Source organism: Cryptomeria japonica, chromosome 9 (genome assembly GCF_030272615.1).
Source record: "Cryptomeria japonica chromosome 9, Sugi_1.0, whole genome shotgun sequence".
Lineage (NCBI taxonomy): Eukaryota > Viridiplantae > Streptophyta > Pinopsida > Cupressales > Cupressaceae > Cryptomeria > Cryptomeria japonica.
In genome coordinates, this window is record NC_081413.1 from 565,250,966 (window position 1) to 565,268,771 (window position 17,806).

The window sequence follows — 17,806 nt, forward strand, 5'->3', positions numbered from 1 at the left end:
GACCACAATCGAATAAGACTTATACAAGTGACAAGAGACACTAAACTTGAGGACTACAGTGGATGTTGGTGTCGAGTCTTGGTTTTCTTTTGATTTTATCTTTTGGTGACATGTCTTTTAGCTTTTCTAGGATGTCTCTGACTAGAGATTCTATCTCCAGTATGTCTTTGACTAGAAAGGCGAGGATGGGATATCGTCACCTATTTTTCTTTGCTGTCTGTGGATTGTTTCTTAGTAATGCTATGACTTGTCCAAGGATATGAGGACACTGTGAGTCTAGTGTGAACTGGGGCATTCCTTGTTTGTGACTGTCTTATCTCCATGCAAACAGGTACAATGACTTTCTGGGTCGAACATATGCCTCGATTGTCATAACCTATTTTGCCATAATAAAGCTCAATGATGATAATGCACAAGAATCTCTTTCACTTTCATATCTTCTGTCTTCCATCCCCCTTTCTTGATTGACTTCCATCATCCTTCTCGAGTCCGTGTAGCCTGCTATCACATGACTGAGTATAATGACACACCAAAAACATTTGCATTTCATGTAGTTTGCACCTGCATTACCACATATAAGCATTTCATACATACATATAGATATCACAATTGCATCACATCCTGCACACAACACCTGTTAGCACAATTTACATTTGCATTATTATATTCATTTGCATCACATACATTCACATTTGCATCATGCATTACATATAAAACATAAAAGAACAAAAAAATATTGCATTGCATCATATACATATTTGCATCCATCACATAACACATACATCATAAGAACATCTCATCACATAGGTACACATGCATATAGCTACCGCAAAAATGAATCATCTCATATATATAATCAAAAGTGTCATGATACAATGATGTCAAAATCATATGGCTACAATCACCCACAGGTGTCTACAATACAAAAATGGTACAAATACTGATACAAGGGAGCTCTCTATGGCTATGATGAACTCCCTCCCTCAGAGCCGCCTGGCCTCGACGGAATCTGAGCCCTAGAAGGACCCGCTCCAGGATCACCCTGCCTGTCCCCCCTATCTGGTGGTGGTGGAGGACCCATGACCCCACCACTCGATGCCTGTCTCCTCCGGCTCCCTCCCGTAGCTGTCGCTATCCGTGATGGTCTATGGAAGCTCCTCGCCCACTGATCTGTTGGCACGGCACCATAATAAAGGTCCCTCCAGTAGGCAATCTCCTCTCCGGCTCGCAGGACATATGCGTAGCCTGCTCCTGCGTCCTCCGTCGCCTGCCTCCCTGCCCTCAGCGCTGTCTCAGCCTCTGTGTAGCGCTGAATCGCCTCATCCCTCTCCCGCTCAATATCCCTAAGCCTGATCCTGAGTCGGTCCCTCTCCCTCTCCAGATCCTGGATCTCATCTGCCTGGCCCTGGCAGATCTCCCTGAGCTCAATCAGCTCATCCTCCTCTGGATCCCCACCCTCTGCCTCTGCCTGTGGCTCTCCCTCTGCGGGTGTCTGCCCCTGTGTCTGTCCTTGTACCTATACTGGTGCCTGAACAGGTACCTATCTCGATACATGCCTAGGTCCCTGTACCTGTCTCTGTCCCTGCTCCTGTGCCTGTACTGGCACCTGTCCCTGTACTTGTCCCTGTCTCTGTCCCTGTGCTACTGGTACCTGTAGGGGCAATTCACCACGACCCCTCACCACCTAGGCCTGTCCCTCCTGTCCACCCTCCCTCCGAGGTGCCACCCTCCTCTCCCCAACTACTCCCCTCCGCCTCCGTCGGCCTCGGCCTCCATCACCCCCACCATCATCATCATCATCTCCTCCTCCATCTCCCTCCAGTAGCTCTCCTGGACCTGTCAATCGAGGGAATGGATGCTCGGCCCAATATGCTACATACTCCGCATCCATCCCGGTGTCCTCGATCTCTGGCCACATATCCCAGGGTAGGGGCACCATCTCTGCCAGCTGTGTCAGTGCCTGATCATATGACAATAAAGGCCCGAACTGCGCCTGATCCCTAACTGTACGGGCATACATACCCGAGCCTCGTGGCATCCTCTAGATCCTGCCATACTGCCTACATACTCGGTCCACCAGCTGTCTCTCCAGTATATAGGGCATCCGCCCAATCAAATACCTGCTCCGAAAGGTGTAAGGCAGCTCCACTGCGTCATCCTCCCACTCCTCACATCCCAGATACGGCCTCCAGATGACTACGTCAATGTCATCTATCACTCGCCGCCAATGCTCTAACTTGCCAATCCGAGGCTGCGAAGTGATCATGTCATATAGATGAACAAAACTTCGTCCATGACCTCTCCCTCTGAAATGTATCGATCGTGTAATCGGCAGATGCTCGTACGCCCAAACCTGCAGTAGTGTCACTCCACAGCCCAGTCTCACTGATCCATGGTATACAAACTGGTGAAGCTCATAATATAGGTGGGCCAACACACATGGACCCCACGCATATCTGGTGTGTTGCGTCACCAATGTCTCCAGTGCTCCTCCCCAACCCACTGCCAACCCCCGTGTCGCCCTGTCCGGACATAAGAACCCACTGATAGCTCCTCCGATCATAGCTGGCAAGGCTAATCCTGTCGCGGTCATGGTGTCCCATGCCACATGTCCTACTCTCATCTCTAGGTCGGGATCCTGAAACACCCGTCTCAAAGCCTCTCTGTCTCCGTCGCGATCATATGGAATCAGATCTCCATCAATCGGTATATGCAGAATCCTGTAAACATCCTCAAGGGTGATTGTCATCTCCCCCATCGGCAAATGGAATGTGCAAGTCTCTGAATGCCATCTCTCGGCCAGCGCAGTCAGCAAACCCATGTTTGCCTAAAACTCAGGCACATATAGCACGTGTCTCAAACCCATCTCCTCGATGGCAGCTCTATCCTGAAATGACAACTCTGGTCGCAACCTCTGTGTCGACGGGAATCTCTCCCGTGACTCTAACATAGGCAAATACTCTTGCAGTCAAACAAATCAATCATGTCAGTCATCGTGGCATTCACTGTTCATCACAAAATGCTACCTTTTATCTAAATGCATATGGTTATCTATCTTAGTGACATTCACTGTTCATCACAAAGTGTTGTTATCCATCCTAGTAGTGCTCCCTGTTCATCACAAAGTACTACGTGTGTGACATTCCCTGTTCATCACAAAGTGTTACTCACATCTTGCACTCCCTGTTCATCACAAAGTGTTGCTCATACTTTGGGTACTCCCTGTTCATCACAAAGTACTCTATCTTGGTGCTCCCTATTCATCACAAAGTGCCTTGATCTATCCTAGTCTTCCTAGAGGACCTGCTTGAGTATATCCTCTTAGCAGCTTATCCAATCGACAGCGTATGTTCATCACAGAACTGTCGATTTGACCTAGAAGACAAAACCTTGCATTTTTCATACATAAACGCATTTCTAACTCACAAACACGCCTATAGACTGCACAAGCGCGCCTAAACAACACAGACGCGCCTTTTTGACATAAACGTGCCTATATTGTTTACAAACGCGACTTTGCAACATAAACGCCCCTGAAGGACGTAGACGTGCCCGCATTTTTCACAAACGCGGTTCCAGACACAGACGTGCCTGGCACCGACACAGACGTGCCTGACACCAACGCAGACGCGGTTTCCTGATTTTTGCATTTTTGCACCCTACTTCTAAGCGCATTTATTGCTCTATTCGGCATGCATTGATGACAAACTTAAATGCGTCAAAATACAAGGAGGTTTGGTGGTACTTACCGGCTCTCCTGCCTCTGCTGGCCTCTGAAATCGTCGAACGCGATTGAATCTGTGCACGAAAGCCATCACTGCTAACTGTTGCTGCTCTTTTCTCGCTTTGCACTTTGATCTCGTGAAGGTGTAGATGACAATGAGGATGTATTTTCCCCCGTGGTCTATCTTATAGCCTACCCTAGCCTTAGCTTTCATTTCCCGAGTCAGTCTTCTTTGTCCTGTGACTTTGTCACTTTATCCGGTCAGTCCATCCTATCCTGTCTTTCTTATTGAGAGATTGTCTGCAATCTTTTCAGACATTTTCATCCAATCTCTCGAGGGGGCATATCATTCCCATTCTGGGGCAACTCTGTATCAGTTCATCTTATCTTCTTTGAAACAACGCGACAAGCCGCATTGTCTCAAAGAGGGGCAAAATGTAGACACCCAAAATTGTCATGTCTAATTAAATAAATATTTTATTTATTTAATTATCTAAGCTTAATTCTTCTATTAATTAAATAAATCCTTATTTATTTAATTAATTCATTTATCCTCTTCTAGCCTTATTTCTCATTTAAATAAATACATTTATTTATTTAAATTATCATTTTCCTAAATTAAATAAATACATTTATTTATTTAATTATCCTACTTCTCCTATTAATTAAATAAATCTTTATTTATTTAATTAATTCATTAGCTTTTTCTACACATGACACATGTCATTCATCTCTTAATTCATACACTACCTACCTCTTTCATTATTTTATTATTTCCTTTACCTACCCTCTAATCCTAGCCGACCTCCTTTTTACACCTCTCAATCTTATCCCTCCATTTCATATAGTGTCTTCTATATAAGGAGATGCTTCCTTCATTATCAAACCCTAATGACTAACAACTTGATCAATTGGCTACACTACGATCCTACTTGAAACCACATTCCGTTCTTTGTTGAGCTCTTGTGCACATAAAATCTGAGAGCAAATATATCAAGCAAGATCAATGGAGATAGGAAGAATGGAGATCAAAACCCTATTGGACATGTGATGGTATAATCTTTGTGATTTCATGTGATTTGCATTGTCTTAGCTAATCTTCATATGTTATGGTGGATCTTTGTTGATTGTTAGGCTAGGGTTTTGTGGTTGAATTCATTTAGCCTTTCAATATTGTTATTATTGTTATCCATTTTCACCATAAACAATTGCTATTAGGGAAGATAATCTGGTACCAGTGAATTCTACAAGCTGCATTATTGAGAAGAAAGCTTTGGCTATTAAGAATAAAGAGAAAGATGAATGGGTAATTGACAGTGGTTGTTCACATCACATGATAGGTGATAAAAGTAAATTTGTGAGTACGGAAAGGTATGATGGTGGTATAGTGATATTTAGAGATGATAAAGCTTGTGTGATTCGTGGTAGAGGTTCTATATCCTTTAATGGTAAGCATAATACTAATGATGTCTTGTATGTTGAATGATTGAAGCATAATCTTTTGAGTGTTGGAAAGATGGTTGACAAGGGATATGATTTAAAATTCAAGAATGGTAAATGCAAGATCCTAAATGCCTTTGGTATAGAGATTGCATCAGGAACTAATACTAAAGTTAATATCTTTCACTTGAATGCTGATGAGAAAAGTTGTTTAATTTCTTAGATTGATGAAAGTTGGTTGGGGCATATAAGGATGTCGTGTTAATTTTGACTACATGATAAGGATAAGTTCTACTCAAATTGTTAGAGATTTTCCTAAAATTGTGAAGCCATCTAATCTGGTATGTAAAGAATGTCAGTTGGCAAAGCAAACAAGAACTACATTTAAGAGTAAGTTGTATTCATCTAGTGGATTGTTATATCTAGTGCATACTGACTTATGTGGTCCTACTAGAGTGAGAAGCATGCACGGTGACAGATATTTCATATTGTTGATTGATGATTATTCTAGAATGATGTGGGTTACCTTTCTAAGGGTGAAGTAAGAAGCACTAGAGAAACTCAAGATATTCAAAGCTAGGGTGGAGACTGAAACAGGGTTGAAGCTGAAGTGCTTGAGATCTAACAGAGGGGGAGAATTTACATCAGGAGAGTTTGAAACATTTTGTGAGAGGAATGGAATTAGAAGACAGATATCTTCTCCTAGAACCCCTCAGCAAAATGGAGTTGTTGAAAGGAAGAACAGAACCATTTTGGATGTTCCCAGGACTATGTTGATAGAAGGAAATGTGGCACAAACCTTTTCGAGAGAAGTTGTTAGCACTGTTGTTTACACATTCAACTGGGTGTATATAAAAGGTGATTCTGGTAAGACTCCATATGAGTTATGGTTTGGTCATGTTCCTACAATTAGATATTTTAAATTTTTTGGAAGTAAATGTTATATCAAAAGAGATGAAGATATAGGAAAGTTTGATGCAAGATGTGATAAAGGAATCTTTTGGGTTACTCTACTAAGAGCAAGGCCTACCAGTGTTACAACAAAATATTGAGAAAGACAATAGAGAGTACAAATATGAAGGTTGATGAATGTCTTGGAAAGAAGATTAGATCATGTGGATATGAGTTTCATGATGAAGATGCTATTTCAAATCATGTGCAAACTAAGATCTTAAAGCATAATGATCTGGTAGAGACAGGAAATCTGGATATTGTTGTTATCAGTGAAGAGGTTCAAGAGCCTAACAATTAGAACAATCGGAAGACTCCAAGGTATGTAAGATTAAATCATTTAGAAAATCAAATTATTGGTTATAAGAATAAAGGTGTGATGACTAGGAGAAGGATTGTTGCAGAAGAGATAAGTTTGATTTCAAAGATTGAACCTAAAGATGTTGCAGAAGCATGTAAGGATGAGAATTGGGTAAAAGAAATAGAAGAAGAGCTGAATCAGATTGAGAAAAATAACACTTGGGAGCTTATTCTGAGACCTAAAGACAAGAATGTGATTGGTACTAAATGGGTGTTCCGGAATAAACTGAATGAGGTCGGTGAAGTTGTTAGAAATAAAGAAAGATTGGTATGAAAAGAGTGTTCTCAAATGGTAGGTATTGAATATGAGGAGACTTTTTCTCCAGTAGCTATAATTGAAGTTGTTAGATTGTCGCTTGCATATGCTGCTTACAAGAATTTCAAGGTGTATCAGATGGATGTCAAGTCAGCCTTTTTGAATGGTGATTTGGAAGAGGAATTCTATATTGAGTAGCTGGATGGATTTTCTTTATTAGATGAAAGAGATATGGTATGTGAATTAAAGAAAGCACTATATGAACTTAAGCAAGCCCCTAGAGCCTGGTATGCTAGATTGGATAAGCATTTGTTGAAGTTGGGATTCTATAAAGGTACAGTTGATAGTAATTTATACTTTAAGGGTGATAATGATAACATTTTAATTGTTGAAGTCTTTTTTGATGACATCATTTTTTGAGGAGATGATGATTTGAGTATGAAATTTGAGATGTCTATGATAGGTGAGATGAAATTATTTTTAGGATTGCAGATTACACAGATTGACAAAGGCATTTTCATTTCACAATCTAAGTATGTGAAGGAATTATTGAAGAAGTTTAGGTTGGTTGATTCTAAGCCTATTGGAACTCCTATGGTGACTGGATGCAAGTTGTCTAAAAATGATGAATCTCATAAAGTTAATCAAACTTTGTATAGATCTATGGTTGGTGGATTGTTGTACTTAACTCATATTAGACCAGACATTATGCACGTTGTTTGTCTTTGTGCTAGATTTTAAGTTGATCCTAAAGAGACTCATGTTACTGTTGTGAAGAGGATTTTCAGATACTTGAAGGGGATTGTTGACTATGGCTTATGGTATCCAAAGAATGATGATTTTATTTTATGTGCCTATACTGATGTTGATTGGGCAGGTGATGTTGATGACCGGAAGAGTACTACTAGTGGAGCTTTATTTTGGGAAAGAAGTTGATTTCATGGTCCAGTAAGAAGCAAGATGTTGTATCTCTATCTATTGTTGAAGGTGAATACATTGTTGCTGCTAATAACTATACTTAGGTAGTTTTGATGAAGCAAATGTTGAAGGATATTAGAGTTATTTATGATGAGCCTGTTGTTATATATTGTGATAATTCAAGTGCTATCAATATTTCCAAGAATCTAGTACTACATTCTAAAACAAAGCATGTATCAATTAAGTATCATTTCTTGAGGGAGAAAGTCAGTGATGAAGAAGTCAAATTGGAATATGTATCTACAAAGGATCAGATTGCAGATATTTTTACTAAACCTTTGCCTGCAAATACATTTGTCTATTTGAGAGACAAGTTAGGGGTCTCTACCCCTCCTGATGAGAACTAGATGCATGGAGTTGCATCAATCTAGTGGATTTCAAAGCCTTATCTTCTTATCTGAGTTGATGAGTTAGTGCTGCTACTCAACCGGAGTAATCAAATAGTGATTCAGATGATCAATTGTGAATTTATCCTAAGGGGGAAAGATTGCCCTTCTTAGAGGATGAGTTTTAGGGGGGGAGCATTATTTGTATTTTGTCTTAGGGGGAGTTTGTTGGAGATTGTTGATGTTGATTCATTCATTTGCATTAATTGTTTTTCACATTCATATGTTGCCATCAATGCCAAAGGGAGAGATAGTTGAATATTGTTGCTACTAGGATATGTTGTTGTCATTGATGTCAACATATTCCTATGTTTGGTGTTTCGTTAATTGCAGAGAATTGATTTGGTTTGTTGATAAAGTATCTCTAGTGTCTCTAATTCATTCTTTATTGGTTTCAAGGATCCGTAAGTTCACTTGATCATATCATATGATCTGGTTTGAGGTTTGGTCTTTATGTGCTCTATATTTGGCAGAGTCTGATATTTGATCCGTTGTGCTCTGGTATGATCATATCTTTGGTTGTGGGTTTGGGAGAGTGTTTTGGATGTTCATGTGTATCTACATTTCAGATGGTTCATGATTTGATGCTCCGCAAGTTATCTTTCTAGTCTGAATTGTTGTTGATAAGTATTCTTGAGTGTTAGCATGTTGATCGATAAAGCCTTGATTAAGTGGTGTTGGTGCAGCTATTGCAGATGGTTCTAATGAGCTTGTTGGTGTTTCCTGATTGTGTCCTATTTTTTTTATTGGTCTGTGTTGATCCTTATGCGTGGTATTGGTGATTTTGTTGATTTGATGATATTCTTCATGTTATGCAGTATTTTTGGTGATGTAACGTGTTGCAGTTGATCTTGGCGAGATTTCCGGTGGTGATGCATGTTTGGAGATTTGATTTAGGTCCATGTTATGCCATCTATGGCGTTGTATTGGTATGATGGTTGATTTATACATCGTGTGATGAAATTTTGTAATTGAGGGTTAAGGGTTTAGTCGACCTTGTAGTCAAGGTTGATGAATTGTATAAATAGGTGTTATGTTCATGTAATTTGGGTGTTGATTTAGTGTATGCATTATCAAAGATTGGTGTATGTGCGCATAAGTGAATTTATCCTTTGGTATGATGTATTGAGCAGAGATTGTTGCAGAGCAGACAAATGAGCTTAACCAGAACTATCATCAAGCATTAGCAGATGTTATCTTTGCAGTTCATGTAATCCGAATTGTAGTCCAAATATTATTTTAAGGCAGTGAACCTTCCCCGAGGGTTGGAGCCTTCTAAGTCATTATATTTTGAGCAATGAGCTCTAGGAAGTATGTCTGAATGCATGTGCATTCCCCATTTTCACGACCTCTCAGAACTCCCTCCTCCATTTCCAAAAAGGCAAGGAGATATCGTTTTTCGAAAGTAACTCCCCATTAATTTTGCATGCAAGATTTTCTTCCACTATCTCCAAAAATAACCCTTCCATAACTCCCCTCTTCCTACTAATTTAATTTTGAAATAACTAAATTTTTAATTGATTTTTAAAAGATTTCCATAAGCACATTGAAATACCCAAGATAAATATTTAATTCCCTTTTTAATTAATTATTTTTAAAATGGAAAGGTAAATCAAATCATTTAACTAATTAAATTAGTTTAATCTAATGTTGCTCACATTATCAATTTATTAATTACTCATTAATACTCAATTGAATTCATATATTAATATTAATTCTCTCTTACTATTAATATTAAAAAAAACACTAAACCATACTCAAAAATACGAACTATGAACTAACAAGACATGAAGAACCAACAGGGCTAACAACTGACATGATACCTAACTAGGATCTCGTTCCTATGTGTGTGTGTGTACACTTATATATATATATATATATATATATATATATATATATATATATATATATATATATATATATATATATATATATATATATATATAGAGAGAGAGAGAGAGAGAGAGAGAGAGAGAGAGAGAGAGATGGCGGTAGAGAGAGATGGAGAGTTAACAAGATAAGATAGAGGATAGATGAAAGAAGAAATATGGAGACATGGAGGTCTAGAGGAAAAGAGATATAGATATAGAGGCCTAGAAGCAAAGAGGGGGAGAGATGGATGGATGTGGAGAGACATTTCTAGAGATAGAGGGGGAGAGAGGAAGATATAGGTAGAGATGAAGAGAGAGAGGGGGGAGGGAAAGAAATCTCAACATATAGAGAGGGAGGTTCAAGGGGAGAGGGAGAGATATAGATAGAGGGTGACATAGAGAGATAGAGAGAGGGAGGAAGATGGGGGTAGATAAAGATGTGGATAGAAAGAGATAGGAGTGAGAGGATAGAGAGATAGAGATATAGAGTATGAGAGAGAGATATAGAGTATGAGAGAGAGAGAGAGAGGGGGGGTAATATAGATCCATAGATAGAGAGGTATAAATGACCCATAAATTCTTATAATTGTATGTTTGTGGTCCCTAAATTTGAAGTTTAGAAGTTAGGATTTGAATTTGTAATGAAGAGGACATTAAGGGGCCTAATCTAATATATCAAATGATTTAGACGTGTGGATCATGTTAGATTAAAATAAGCTATAATAAAAGTCAACTTACATACTCTAAATACAAATTAATTTAAATATAAGAAAAAATAAATAAAACACAACTTTTATGTGTACAAATTTGATATATAAATTTAAAAAATACAAATTACATACTTTTATCCCTTACACATAAGAAACCCAAAAAAATGATACCTTTTTGTCTCAATCTTCTTTTAACTTATATAATATTTTTCCAAATAAACATTAAAAAATAGAAAAGATCAACATCTATCTCATTAAATATGCTCTCATAAAAATATCAAAAGTGATATATGGACAAGTAGAGAGAGGGATAAATAGATAGAGAGGAAGAGGGAGAGATGAGAAGATAGAGATAGGAGAAAGGGTAATAGACAAAAGAGGTGCATTAAAAATTGAAAATGTAAACAAAATGTGAAATCCAAGAAGAGGCTAAGTCCAACAATTGAAAAATAAATTACCCAAATTATTATTAAAATGAAGTGTACACATCCCATAGAGCAAGATAAATATATCATATAATATATATGGATAGATAGATCGATATTATATATGTTAATTAAATTTTATATTATAATTATATGTAATTTTAATAGTATTATTTATTAAAAAATATTACATATATTATTTATATTTAATAGTGTGCATTATATATGTTATATCTTTCAATAAATTTAAAAATAAATACAAATAAATACTAAAGATAATGGATTTAATATTTTAATGTATATATGTAGAAAGTATTACATTATATTATATTTACATTGAGTGTATAATATGATAATATATTATATTATATGTAAAAATTATACTATATGTTATTTTATGTTTATATTAAGAATGTATAATTTATATAAACATTAAATATATGTAATATTATATTAAGAATTGTTTAAATGTAACATATTTTGTATTATATTCAAACTATAATCATTAAGAAGAACACAATCATATAACCAAACATGATCTATTCAACTTAAATATTAAATTGTGTAATGGTACAAAATTAATGCCATTTTTTTGTTTTACCAAATTTAGAAGTAATTAAAAAAATATAATATAATAATTATTATGGTTCAATTATAGATAGGATTAAGATAAACTTAGAGTTACATTTACACTTTGATTAAGATTAGAGATTGTAATATAATACAAAATAAATATTCATATAATATGATAACAATTATTAGGGTTAGGGTTAGGGTTAGAATATGTTAGAAATAAATTTCTAAGATAAAGATTAGAATTACATGACAATAACAGTTAAAGTTTGGTAAGAGTTGTGATTTACTTAAGGTTTAATGAGAGTTGGTTATCATTAAAGATTATATTATATTATATTATTATTATTGGTTATTATTATATACAAAATTTGATTTTGAAAAGGAAAAAAATGTAAGATACTAAAAAATAATTTCATATATTCAAAAAAAAATTCTTTTTTATTTTTTATATAGATTTATTAAAATATATACAATAATATTATAATAATATAAAGTAATATAATAATAATGTGATATTAAGAAATATTAATTTACTTTATATATATTATACTTGAGATATATTAGATACTTTTATGTACAAACAAAACAAAAAATTGTTTTGATTATTTTGTATATTTTAATAATCATCTTTTAAAAAACTTATTCCAAAATAAACATAAATTGATTCTAAATAATTTTTAAAAAAATCTCAATAAAAATTAAAAATAAATATACCTTGATATAATTAGCTGATAGATTTTCTTTTTGTTATGGAAACAGATTCAATATTAAAAAATAAAACATAAAAATAATAAATAATAATAATTTTATTCGCAACTGATATTTTCGAATAAAAGGCTGCAAAAAGCTTGTCTCGAACTCAAAAATCCAGTAACATTAAAACCCCGACATTATTAAAAAAAAAAATTCCCTTTGCTGCGACCTTATTAAATCTCTTTTTTTTCCCTTGCTGCGAATAGATTGAAGTAGCGGCTGTAAGGAGATTGGGTTTGGTTATTCTCAATTTAAAAGCTCTGATTTGGTAGGGTTTTGTAATGTTTTTTCTGCAAACTTTGCTGCCTTTTTTTCTAATCGGAATAGTTGACAGACCGACACAATTTGTTTGGAGAGAGAGGGAGATTGGAAAATGGGGAGAGAGAGAGAGTAGGGGGGAGAGGGGTAAGAGAGAGAATAGGAGATAGGAAGAGGAATAGAATAGGATAAGGAGAGGGGGATGGAGATGGAGAGAGAGTTAGAGACAGAGAGAGAAGGGGATAAGGAGAAGAAGGAGAGGGGGAGGGAGGGATATTGGGAAAAGGAGAGGGGGGAGAGAGAATAGGAGAGGGAGGGATATTGGGAAAAGGAGAGGGGGAGAATAGGATAAAGAGAGGGAGTGGGAAGGGAGAAGAGAGAGTGGGAGAGATATAGGAGATTGGGAGACAGAGACCGGGAGAGGGAGGGCGGAGATGGGGAGAATAGGATAAAGAGAGGGAGGGGGGAAGGGAGAGAGAGATAATAGGATAAGGAGAGGGTGAGGGAGGGAGATTGGGAAAAGAAGGGAGTCACATGCAATAATTTTGGGAGGTATTATTTTTTGGCTGTGTTTTATTTCATTTTAAATCAATTCTGTTGTTATTTGTTAAACGAAGGTATTAGTTTGCATTTTTATCAATAGTTGTTTTCGTAGATGATATTATTGCAATTCTAGTATTACTATGAAACTTTTGGGTGGTTTTAATTTTTTTTTATTTATTTGTTTTTTCTGGTTTTTTGAGTTTTTTTTTACAATTTTCTTGACAGAATTATTTAGTATTGAATATATCTGGTTTTAAATTTTTTATATTTATTTAATTTTTCTAGTTTTGAAGTTTTTTTTTTTACAATTTTCTTGACAGAATTATTTAGTATTGAATATATCTAGAACTATTTTCATATGAAATGAATAATAGAAATCGAACCATCTTCATATGTTGTGGCTTATTATATTCATCTTAACAAATCTTATATGTTGTACATCGTATTTCTTCACAGTTTTGTGCCATTATACTGTCTCTTGTACTTAGAGGTCAAACATCGTGAGGCAAGAGATTGATGTGACAGAAAATGACTTAAATTTGAAAATATTGTGTTGAATAAGTTACAAACAAATTGGATTTTCAAAATCAACATAGGGGAAAGGACCCAGTAGTTGGGCACCTTCCAATTCTTGTGATAGAAGTTGTTGATTTAATACCCCCATACTTGTTGATTTAATGTCCAACTTTTGTACAACATTGCACCAATAGTTGTATGATAAGTACCAATAATTGAATCAAATATACCATTTGCTGTGAAAAGTAACCAATCATGTGATGCCACATCAGCTACACAAGTATTGGGGCCCCTTTGCACACCTATTGGTCTCACTTTTTGGGGGGGCTGTTTTGGACACCCTGGAAAAAAGCATGCTGATATGGCATCATATTTGATGATGTGGCCCTGAAACCTTAGTTATAAGCAGGGGACTTGCCAAGTAAGCTGCTGTAAAAAATTCAGTGATTTGAAATTTCCACGTAAGATTTTGAGAAGCGCGAAATTAGGGTGCACAACTACTAGGTCCTCTCCCCTACTTGACATTAATCTACATGATGTTCAGCAAATAGCTAACAAGAACAAAAATACTCTCAGGACAAAGAAACATCCAACTACAAGTAGCTACAAACAAAACTCCCATCCCTCTGGTCTTTATTTAGATTGGAGCTCCAAAATTCCAAAGTTACTAAGAAAATGGTCCAAAAAAAAACACTGCTGAAATCTCCCTGGTCCAGCACTACTCAGATAGTAAAATTTTGCTCAGTTTTTACCAATCAACTCACTTTGGAGAAATTGAACACACAACGGACCATCAAGACAAGCTCAAATGCCACCTAATACATAATTGGTGCCAATCAACAATGCACATACACCAAAAGTAAAACCACCATCTAAATTACCAAGTTTCAATACTCAAGAAATCCCAACAAACCTTCCAGTTACAGAAACTTTAAAAATAAACAAAACCAAAATATATCTCAAAATTGCAAAAACCTAAAATACACAAAAATGGGTTATCCCCAATCCAAGATGGGACCTGTGACAGAATCTGAAAAACCAAAACTAACTGCAAAAATCCCCTCACCAAACATTCACTGAAGTCGCCACTTCTAGAATGCATAAAATTAGCTGCCAGCAATTCAAACACAGAAAAAGGGGTTTTACCAAAACAAAGAAGCCCACTACAAACCAGGTAACAAACCGAAATCTGCTCTTATTTTATCCATTGAAAACTAAAATTACAAAAAATAAAATGAATAGAAGGTACTGAACACTTAAGTACAGTTCAGCTTCTCTGAAAGCACTCGTCAGAGTAGTCAACATCAAATAATTATCCTTTCTGTCACAAATATCAGAAAATTCTTCTCCCGAGTTAACTTCCAGGGTGGTTGTGAAAGTGAAAGAGGTAATACGTTGTAGGGTTTGGAAAAAATAACATTTAAAAAGAAGAAAAAAAGAATGAAAAAAGAATGTATGAAACTTTGATTAATATAAAGTGACTATTAATTGTTTAAAGGAATAAAAAATGAAAAGATTCATTATGTAATACATGCATATATTTATATATTAATATAATTAATTTTGTAATGTTAAAATTTATTTATATTTTATTTTCAATTTTCTCTAGGCATATTTTTTGAATTTCTTAAAGGTACAAGTGCTAGTTTATTTATTAACCTATAGTCTTTATAAGTCCTCTTTATAAGTGGACTTGCCAGTTCACAAAATACCCGTAAACCTGTCTCACATCATTAAATCACCGATAGAGATAATTTTTTAACTAAAAAGCGGGGTAAAAAATTATTCAATCACAAGAAGAAATACAAAGCAAGAGCATTACACAACCCTGTCATTCTCTACTAATTGGTCAAACTTAAGGGGCAATTCTGGAGGTAATTGTCTCCTATCCACAATGTTCCAATTTTGCATATGATCAGAAATCCATTCCAAGGAAGGAATCTGATTAATAACCAAAACTAAAGGCCAACTGACATCTTCTAACTGCTGCCTCTTCGACAAAGTCACCAGCACCTGAGAATCCGACTCACAAACGATCCTTCTCCACCCAAGTTCACAACTACATTCCACAGCATATAAAATGACAAGTCTCCATCAAATTGTTATTATGCATATCCTTATAAATAGAAAAGATAAACTGAACACTACCAGAACTATCACGCTCCACTCCACCAATCCCAACATGACCATTCCCCCGAAAAGAACCATTAGTATTAATTTTCAGAACTCCCAAAAAAGAGGACCCCAATGCCCCTCTGTTTATCTTCCGAATGTCGGTTTATTTGTTAGTCACCAATTTTTTTTCACATTTTCACCGGCGATTATTACCAAAACACTCTCCGTCCACTGCGTTGAATGGTGGAAACATGCAATATAATGTAAATCGTGCCATAGGTGATATTTTGAACAGTTATAAAACTCTGACAGTCTTACGAATTGTAAAGAATATAATTATGTCCACGTATATGAATAATATAGTAAGCAGAAAAGGACCCCCAATATAAATTATTGTGTTGATCAAATAGATGAAGTAATAAACATTAATTAACTTTTATATATAGATTAGGATAGATATGTCAATAAGATAAATAAAAAATATTAAACGTGAGCGTTACTGATACTATACTTAAAATTTAATAATAACGAATAATGTGTGGCTCGCAATTAATAGTTTCATTTAGAAGGCTGGAAAAATCTGATATCAAGCAGATATTGGTGAATATATATTTTTATAAAAATGGTTAAATAAATTTTAATATTAAAAATAACAAAATTAATACATAAATACAAGAGTGTTGAATTTTCAGAATTAGAACTGTCCTCTATCACACTATTATAAATACATGTACAAGTGCAGTTCTATCTGTTGCTATCACATGTATGTGGTGCATGAGAGAAAAGGATGTCATTGCATCTAGGTTTTCAGCAGCTATGTAATAGATTTTATACCAATCACACATAATAGCTCTTATTTTATTGGTGTTGAACATAAAAATGATCTTATTGTTTGACTATTAATATTGAAATAAAGAAACCATTAAAATACAGTACGTCAAAAGGTTATTTCCAAAATTTGTTAAGAAAATAATGTGATAACAATATATTGCAAAGTTTTTCTTAAAAGAAAAATGATTAAAAACAAAAAATAACTTGATAACAATCTTCAAGATAAATCAACATGATTTATATATTTTCTACATTTTTATCATTTTCCAAGTTCAAACATCTAAGGAGATTGAGTTTTTAAAAATAAATGTGCATTTTTATCATTTTTTTACATAATGGCCTATGATTTCAAAGTAGGAAGTCTCAGTGAGAATCCAATCTTCAAAGGTTCAGATGATTGAAGCTCTACAAAATTGCCTATTTCAAATATTAATTGTTTTCATTATTTTATCCTCTTTAACATTTTTATTTTTCCTAAACTATTAATAATCATTGCAATGTTCTTTACTCTACAATGTGATTGAAAAATACCTTTAATATAATCCATGTCTTTGATCTTGATATGTGTTTCTATTAACTTCATTTTCATAGTGGATCTTCAAATAAATATTACCTTCAATTTCCTATCGGCATATCCCTTGAACCTCATATAGGTGCAAGAGCTAGTATATTATATTCTACTCTTCTTGGTTGTGACTTCATCTATTTATATAGTAGTCTTTAATTTAATACAATCTTTATATTCTCTCCATATATGCAGACCAAAATATTCATGAGCTAATAAACAGCCAGAAAGTGAAATGCCACTTACTGACCATCATGAATGGATGGGATCTATTTTCCACAGTCCATAATTAAGATTTTAATGCAAATTCTTTTGGGTTAAACTGTGTATGCTTATTTGATCGATGTTCTGAATTACATCCTGTCATTCATCATCAGGAAGCGAATTGATAGTGGTACATCATTTGGGCAGTAAACATGGCACTGGCACCATCCAGCGTTGGTGAAGAATGATGCGGATGGAAAAAAATGGATATTCTGTGTTTTTCCCTTCTGCAGCTTGTGCATTCTGGAATATTCTTCAACGTCCATCAGTGCAAATTCCGCCAT